We start from the raw sequence: 10,493 nt of genomic DNA, 5'->3' as shown, positions 1-10,493 counted from the left end.
TACATTACAACCTTCGGGTTCATATCATATTTAGTTTTATTAATTTTATACTAAATATTAAATTACAATATAAAACATGTACTTCGCAGTTAATTTTAATGTTTTAGTTGAATTACTTTTGTATGCATATTATTCATCTTTTATCAAAACAAAAATTATTTGAAAAAACATTAGGTATATACCAAAAATATCGAACAATGCATATAAATCAGTTCCCCAACTTTATAGAAATGATGCTCTTAGCATCACTGCATGTTAGCATCAATCCCAAAGGCTGACCCAGTCGTGACGTAAGCGATCAGCTGACCAATCCTTTTTATTAAATATAAACAAATTTGCGAGTTAAGATATAAAAGATAAGTAAATATTTCATAGTAAAAACAAATTTTAATTATAAAAAATTTTATATTAGTTATGTTACAACGAATGCCCATCAATTAATATGACGTGCATGTCATCGTATTCTACGCATCAGATTTCACATATTTCTATATTACTTTAATCGATTTAAAAGCATATTTTCAATTATATCGTCTTAATCACTACTGTCTACTTCAGTAAAATTTTCCAAATTTATATTATTGATACTTAAATTTATTTATTTATTTATTAATCAAAATTATTTAGGCACTGTTCACTTTAGAATCGCAGTCGTGTTCACGGCCGTGGTCTCAGTCGTGGTCACCGTCGTAAGAATGATAACAAGAGAGAAATTTTTATTAAACTTTGATCACACTAACAGAGGGTCTCCTCTGTACCTGGTCACGCTGATCAATACACTATTATTTGTGTCAAAAGTAAAAACTTTCTCTATATTCTGTCGTTCATGATTTATGGCTACGTATACGTTAACTAATTCCATCTTGATATTAGTCATTTTACAAAAAGGAAGATAAAAAACACAATGTTGTCCAAGTTAACAAGTTACAAAGAATAAGTAGGAGTGTAGTCTCTATTGGAGATTTTATTGTACAAACATGTGATTTAATAAAGGTTTAATAAATTTTTACAAATTGCTAGAAAGTGGGAATATTTAAACAAAATTAAAGCATTATGTGATATTTAACGGTGGCTTAAGATCCTCGAATTCTGGTTTAGAAAGCGCTATTTTTATATCTTTTATTAATATTCAACTTTGGAACACAAATAAACTTCACACATAGACATGAAAAATGTTAAATAAAATACCAAAAAAATATGTGGCTGTTGACAAGATAATTAACGAAAGTGACCAGAATGTAGAGTAGTTAATTTGCAAGTTTACTGCTTGAGGCGGACGTTCTCTTTGAGAGTGCTCTCTTCGAGAGAGAATGTTATCTTAGACCGCCGAATAGCGAAACCTTTTTATATCAATTTTGACAGTGTTATGTTATTAATCTGAACACAATTAAAATTAGATCTACGTATCTACTATATTCTAAAATAAAAATAGCTTTATTAACTAATAAAATAAGGTAAACTGTAAGAGTTTTACACAAACAAAAAAAAAACAATTTCGGTTTCATATTCAAAATAGTTTATTGTCATCTTACACTTTCCCGTATCAAGTGCTTTATATATTAAACTAAACTTATATATTATAAATATATGACTCTGTACTTACTATTTCTCTCGTACGGATACATAAGATTTTACTAAATAAAAAACTATTTTTCATTTCATCATTTTAATCCAAATACTGATTTAATTTAGAAAAGCACAATATTAAAAATTTAGAAATACAAAATACAAAAGTTTTCAATTTTTTATAGTTTTGTGACAAATACTTCTTAAAATTTTACTCAGCGAGTTGGACACTCAAAAGTATCGAGTCACGCAACAAATCTACGCAGTGCTCGAAATACTCCTTTGATGAAGTTGTATTCGCTAAAAGTTTTCCATGAAGAATATAGACCTAATACTTTCCATAAAATCACAGTATTGTAATCTTGGTTCTTGGTTCTAGGTTGGTTATCTTCAATTAATAAGGTGCTCCTTTTCGTTATCCTTAATTGCAACACTATAGACCATTTATTTAAATTTCCCGTATAAGTCCTGTAAAAACTTCTCTGGAAAATAATTGTGTAGAATTAAATTAATAAAAAACCTGTTGTTAATAGGATTAATAATTTCATATTCTTTTTCTGAGTCTAATAGTATTGTAATTAAACTAAGTTAATAAAACAGAAAAAAACAAGTGAGTTCATGAAAGAATAATAAAAAAACTCATTAAAATCTGAATCATATATTGTTTCTGATCAATTGGAACCGAGTTAATATTTTATGGAGAAATGTAGTCCTATCCTTACTGAAATGTAACAATTAATAACCTACTGACATATATCTTATAACGCAGATTCCAATATACTATATATTACTAGAAACTTAACTTCGTTATTAAATTATTAATCGATACCGTATAAAAGACTTATTTTATTATCTTGTATGGCATAAATGTGATACATAAAAAAAAATCATGAATTTTTCATTAAAAAGTTTTACATGAGAGTTTCTCTCATTTTCATTGACGATACGGTATGGATTATATCTTAAGAATGCAGGTTGAATAGATTAAATTTTTTTCGTCAAAATAAATATCGTTACATTGAATACGACTAGAATTTCTAATAAATTCAAATTTATAATTTAACCACATTTTTCCACATATCCTCTTCCAGACAAGATACATAATTTCCCTTCTACACTCGAAATATAATATTTAATATATTTAGCATATTTAACATATTTAACGACAGAATATATATTCGAAAGAATTGAATTGAATAACATTATTTACCATAACAAAGTATTTTGAAAGTAGACTGTTAACTGTAGAGTTCAGAATCTACATTTACATAGGTAAGGTGGATATATAGGTAAAATAAACAAATAAAACAACAACTTAAATGTGTCTTACACAACAAGTTCCTTCTATTGAATCGTCTATTGCACTGTCAACCTCCAAACTCCAAATTACTTTTTAATTTCAATGTTTCCTAGGGCACAGATAGAAAGTTGACACTATGTCTAAATTCTGGATATACCCATTAGATTCCGAAATTATAGAATTCATCACTTTATGTCCAATAATGTACAACAACATGCGCTAGAGGTTATATTTCAAAATGGTTTGTTATTCACAATAAATTGAATGGGTGACCATTAGTACAGTTCTGCTACATTGTCTATCATGTCGCTGCATATCAACTTAATAGCGCCATCAAACGAGAACATATTTCTATAGGATGTTCAATTGAGTTTCGTGCATAGATCAACCATTATATTAAAGGTATGATGAATTACAAAGTAACTCTCACACCATGATTTATTGTTCATTATTAATAACTCCAGTGATGGGTACCTGAAAATGAGAAATAATTCGTATGTGCATAAGTTTTTGTAATATTTTATTATTAAAATAATTTTCATATAGTTAATATTTTTATTATTCAGTCACATTCAGTGTTTAAGTAGTAAGAAGTTAAAACATTTAATTAAAGTTACAGAAGTTCTTTTGGGACATTTCATTTCAAATATATCAGGTACAACGAACATCTCTAAAAGCCTTAAAGAAAATGTGAAGTAATATATAGAAGCGAACTTTAGGAACATAGAGGGAAAGAATAAATGTGTATCAAATCAATTTAACGAATAAATGTCTAACTAATTAAAATCTTGTTGAAGCAAGTATCAAGAAAAAAACTTTAGTTTATATTCGTTTCCAATATCGAATGTCAGTACAACATTTATATATGAATTGAGTCTAGTTTATCTGTCACAAAAAGGATCTTTTATATGATAAGTAAGTATTTTCCACTCAATCAGGTAAAAGGTTATCCTCTTCTACCAGTTCGAGTTTATAACACGAGTTTATAATAAGGAATTCGTAATAACGAATCGATGACATCAATTTACAATATTCAATACTTTAGACATCTGCATTATCGCAATGAGAAAACGAAACTGTGATTTTTTTTTTTGAAAAACGTGGAAAACTCGCATAAACTTTTTGAATTATAAACAACATATAACTAATAATTTATTTAAAGTTCAAATAATCTGATATCAAACTAAATGTACATCGCATGCAGTAGTCTTATTTATAATATTGAATTCAAAATCAATTATTCGGTTAAAAAAGAATACATATTAAGGGACTTGTCTATGAAATACATTGTAAAGATGAAATAAATTATTCTTACCTCAGATGTTACTCAGCTGAGTATATTTCATATACTAAACGGAGCTTTTAAGGAAGGAAGGATGCTCTAACCTTCCTAATCCGACGAATTCATTTATTAAGTTCTGCAAAGCGATATCGCATTCGCATCTGAAACGAAAGCATACCCATACCCATACCCATACCCATACTCGTATTGTAGACACAAGTACACCTAACTTAAATCAAATGAGAATAAGAATTTACCTTCGCTCTGCTTTTTCCTTATATTTGCTCTCTAATAATTATACAATAATACTCGTATTACTGAAAAAGTAACATAAAAATATTACTTACCTTACTTAATCCAAAGAAAAAGGCTAATCTAAAATTCAAACGAATATAGAATTAAAATAATCAAAATCACATACATATCAGAACTAGGAATTAGTTTAATAGCAAATAAGTATGAATATGGTGATTATAATAAATCGCATGTACTCTGGACTGAATACTCACATAGGACGTTTTGACCGATCCATTATCAAATGCATGAATTTTCTAAATCGAACAAAGAGAAGAGAAGTCATCCAAATTAATGCTTTCACTTAAGATTTTAATTTCGATTTCGAATTGTTACTCACCTTAAGCGCAAAACATGAACGCCTTGATTTTGTTGTTTTGTGGCTATATGTTTGGCCATTAGCTGGAAGTTAGGCCAATCGCTTGTAAGATGACTTTAACAAGCGATTTGCATTCAGTTCAGCATTGTCTATATATGTAGGTATATATTACGAATTTAGTAATTTCTTGCTCAACCTATAACTAACAATACTTAATATGATCTATATTGATATTTCTTTTGGGATATCAAAATAATTTAAATTTCAAGGCCAACTATTCTGAACATTGGAAAAGATTGTTTAAAATGCTGCTTTATCGATGTCAGTTTCCATAAAATCCATTAGTTTGAGGGAAGAATTCGCAAAGTCGCGTTATTTTACGTGATCTGCTGTTGCAAATGATTCTTATTAACATTATAGAGAACACTCCTTTAGGTATTTAATAAAATATATTTCCAATAACTGTTAAAATATTTCTAATTGAATTTTCTTTTTTTAGGAAAATATTTTCAGTCTGCATTTTCTGCTCTGAAGAAGTAAATTATTCGCAAACGTAAGTTCTGGAATAGAGTCTTTGACATAGGAAAAATAAACTTATGAAAAATAAATAAAGACAAAAAAAGAAAGACAAAGAGTCCCACTTATGAAATTGTCATTATTCAGTATATGCATTATATAAACCTGGACGAATAAAAATACTCAAGTAAAATGAATGACACAGCGAAGGATCCAAAGGAAAAAGGCAACGAATTTAAAGATTTTATAGGTAAAATTAATAAATTGAATAAAAACAGAACAAAACTTGAAAAACGCAGAACAATATGATATTAAGTGATAGATTATTGTACTTTTAAAGGAGAATGCAAGACAACGCAACGTAATGCAATGTAACGCAACGTAACGCAACGCAATGGAATCCATAATACAATCTTTCTTTATTAATCTAAACAAGGAATTATAGAAAACAATTTTTAAGTATTTGTTGATGAATTTAGAAACCACACTTTACTCATATTTCGATTGTCCTTAAAAGTATCAACTATTATTCCTCCTAATGCAAGGAGTACAATATGTACATTTATATTTATTTTACTAGGATGCGAATACTAGGGTTACTACTTTATATGTACAAACATCACACTATCACTTCAAAATGAATATTCTCTGATCAGTGCCTATTGAAGGTTTTATCTGTATACAATAATGTACAATTTTACAGACATACTTTAATCATCTGTATCTTCCTCAATGGTAATTCTATCAGTTTTTACAGACATGTAGCATTTTTTCTAAATTATTTCGTTATCTGTTTTGTAATACGAATTCAATCCCGAAGAAACTTTTTGGGTCTTCTGCTCTCTCTGTCAACGCCCCTTTTTAATTCTTTCTCGATAATGTAAAATTTTATTGAATTGTCAAAGCAGCTAATTTTGTTTTTGCTTGTTTGTTTTACATAAAAGCATGTAAATGTCAAGAGAAAATATGAAAAAGTAGTATAAAATATAAGTAAAACTTATTTTTTTATTTAATTTTCATTTTCATAAATATTTCTTTACTTATTACTTTTTACTGCAATAAGTTGATGTTCACCGAATATAGAATACCGAATATCGATTATTGAATACCGAAAAATTCTCAACGACCTTCAGTAAAGTGATGAAATAGGACATTGGAAATATGTACATTACAACCTTCGGGTTCATATCATATTTAGTTTTATTAATTTTATACTAAATATTAAATTACAATATAAAACATGTACTTCGCAGTTAATTTTAATGTTTTAGTTGAATTACTTTTGTATGCATATTATTCATCTTTTATCAAAACAAAAATTATTTGAAAAAACATTAGGTATATACCAAAAATATCGAACAATGCATATAAATCAGTTCCCCAACTTTATAGAAATGATGCTCTTAGCATCACTGCATGTTAGCATCAATCCCAAAGGCTGACCCAGTCGTGACGTAAGCGATCAGCTGACCAATCCTTTTTATTAAATATAAACAAATTTGCGAGTTAAGATATAAAAGATAAGTAAATATTTCATAGTAAAAACAAATTTTAATTATAAAAAATTTTATATTAGTTATGTTACAACGAATGCCCATCAATTAATATGACGTGCATGTCATCGTATTCTACGCATCAGATTTCACATATTTCTATATTACTTTAATCGATTTAAAAGCATATTTTCAATTATATCGTCTTAATCACTACTGTCTACTTCAGTAAAATTTTCCAAATTTATATTATTGATACTTAAATTTATTTATTTACTAGTAGATGACCCGGCGAACTCTGTTCCGCCTTAAAGGCAATAAATAAGCAGTTTTTTTTTAATTGGAAAAAATACAAAAAAAAAATCATTCATAATTTATTTGTGTATTTTAGTACACATCGCAAATTATCTATTTGTTGACCTCTGTTGTTCGCTCGACCTTCAGTCCTTAAATTTGCAGTATTTCGTATTCTTCTTGCATTACGGCTTTGTCGGGAAAGATTCGATCGTCTTGGTCGCGGCATTATTAAAAAACTAAAAACTCAAATTTTCAACCATACCATACATTATAATTGTTAATTATTTATTTTGTTGAGTTTGCAACAACCAGGTAGTTTTATTGATTAAAAACGATATTTATTGCAACACAAACTTATATTGATCTAATACAACTTTTAAAAACACATTAACTAAGTTATATTTCTATCTGTTAAATTTTAATAAAATATTTTCTTATATCAAAAATTTGATAATTTCAAAACCTACTTTGTCGTGAACGGGATAAACAGGTATCCTATGTCCTTCTCCTGGCCTTAAACTACCTCCCTGCCAATTTTCAGCTGAATCGGTTCAGCCTATGTCCTTCTCCTGGCCTTAAACTACCTCCCTGCCAATTTTCAGCTAAATCGGTTCAGCCGTTCTTGAGTTATAAGTGGTGTAACAATAACACATCTTTCTTTTATATATATAGATTTATTAATCAAAATTATTTAGGCACTGTTCACTTTAGAATCGCAGTCGTGTTCACGGCCGTGGTCTCAGTCGTGGTCACCGTCGTAAGAATGATAACAAGAGAGAAATTTTTATTAAACTTTGATCACACTAACAGAGGGTCTCCTCTGTACCTGGTCACGCTGATCAATACACTATTATTTGTGTCAAAAGTAAAAACTTTCTCTATATTCTGTCGTTCATGATTTATGGCTACGTATACGTTAACTAATTCCATCTTGATATTAGTCATTTTACAAAAAGGAAGATAAAAAACACAATGTTGTCCAAGTTAACAAGTTACAAAGAATAAGTAGGAGTGTAGTCTCTATTGGAGATTTTATTGTACAAACATGTGATTTAATAAAGGTTTAATAAATTTTTACAAATTGCTAGAAAGTGGGAATATTTAAACAAAATTAAAGCATTATGTGATATTTAACGGTGGCTTAAGATCCTCGAATTCTGGTTTAGAAAGCGCTATTTTTATATCTTTTATTAATATTCAACTTTGGAACACAAATAAACTTCACACATAGACATGAAAAATGTTAAATAAAATACCAAAAAAATATGTGGCTGTTGACAAGATAATTAACGAAAGTGACTAGAATGTAGAGTAGTTAATTTGCAAGTTTACTGCTTGAGGCGGACGTTCTCTTTGAGAGTGCTCTCTTCGAGAGAGAATGTTTTCTTAGACCGCCGAATAGCGAAACCTTTTGATATCAACCTTTTCATAACACAATTAAAATTAGATCTACGTTTCTACTATATTCTAATATTAAAATAGCTTTATTAACTAATAAAATAAGGTAAACTGTAAGAGTTTTACACAAACAAAAAAAAAACAATTTCGGTTTCATATTCACAATAGTTTATTGTCATCTTACACTTTCCCGTATCAAGTGCTTTATATTTTAAACTAAACTTATATACTATAAATATATGACTCTGTACTTACTATTTCTCTCATATGAGATTTTCATAAGATTTTACTAAATAAAAAACTACTTTTCATTTCATCATTTTAATCCAAATACTGATTTAATTTAGAAATGCACAATATTAAAAATTTAGAAATACAAAATACAAAAGTTTTTAATTTTTTATAGTTTTGTGACAAATATTTCTTAAAATTTTACTCAGCGAGTTGGACACTCAAAAGTATCGAGTCACGCAACAAATCTACGCAGTGCTCGAAATACTCCTTTGATGAAGTTGTATTCGCTAAAAGTTTTCCATGAAGAATATAGACCTAATACTTTCCATAAAATCACAGTATTGTAATCTTGGTTCTTGGTTCTTGGTTCTAGGTTGGTTATCTTCAATTAATAAGGTGCTCCTTTTCGTTATCCTTAATTGCAACACTATAGACCATTTATTTAAATTTCCCGTATAAGTCCTGTAAAAACTTCTCTGGAAAATAATTGTGTAGAATTAAATTAATAAAAAACCTGTTGTTAATAGGATTAATAATTTCATATTCTTTTTCTGAGTCTAATAGTATTGTAATTAAACTAAGTTAATAAAACAGAAAAAAACAAGTGAGTTCATGAAAGAATAATAAAAAAACTCATTAAAATCTGAATCATATATTGTTTCTGATCAATTGGAACCGAGTTAATATTTTATGGAGAAATGTAGTCCTATCCTTACTGAAATGTAACAATTAATAACCTACTGACATATATCTTATAACGCAGATTCCAATATACTATATATTACTAGAAACTTAACTTCGTTATTAAATTATTAATCGATACCGTATAAAAGACTTATTTTATTATCTTGTATGGCATAAATGTGATACATAAAAAAAAAATCATGAATTTTTCATTAAAAAGTTTTACATGAGAGTTTCTCTCATTTTCATTGACGATACGGTATGGATTATATCTTAAGAATGCAGGTTGAATAGATTAAATTTTTTTCGTCAAAATAAATATCGTTACATTGAATACGACTAGAATTTCTAATAAATTCAAATTTATAATTTAACCACATTTTTCCACATATCCTCTTCCAGACAAGATACATAATTTCCCTTCTACACTCGAAATATAATATTTAATATATTTAGCATATTTAACATATTTAACGACAGAATATATATTCGAAAGAATTGAATTGAATAACATTATTTACCATAACAAAGTATTTTGAAAGTAGACTGTTAACTGTAGAGTTCAGAATCTACATTTACATAGGTAAGGTGGATATATAGGTAAAATAAACAAATAAAACAACAACTTAAATGTGTCTTACACAACAAGTTCCTTCTATTGAATCGTCTATTGCACTGTCAACCTCCAAACTCCAAATTACTTTTTAATTTCAATGTTTCCTAGGGCACAGATAGAAAGTTGACACTATGTCTAAATTCTGGATATACCCATTAGATTCCGAAATTATAGAATTCATCACTTTATGTCCAATAATGTACAACAACATGCGCTAGAGGTTATATTTCAAAATGGTTTGTTATTCACAATAAATTGAATGGGTGACCATTAGTACAGTTCTGCTACATTGTCTATCATGTCGCTGCATATCAACTTAATAGCGCCATCAAACGAGAACATATTTCTATAGGATGTTCAATTGAGTTTCGTGCATAGATCAACCATTATATTAAAGGTATGATGAATTACAAAGTAACTCTCACACCATGATTTATTGTTCATTATTAATAACTCCAGTGATGGGTACCTGAAAATGAGAAATAATTCGTATG

The sequence above is a fragment of the Teleopsis dalmanni genome, chromosome X (assembly GCF_002237135.1).
Source record: "Teleopsis dalmanni isolate 2A chromosome X, ASM223713v2, whole genome shotgun sequence".
Classification (NCBI taxonomy): Eukaryota; Metazoa; Arthropoda; class Insecta; order Diptera; family Diopsidae; genus Teleopsis; species Teleopsis dalmanni.
Note: the sequence above shows the minus strand (reverse complement) of the source record.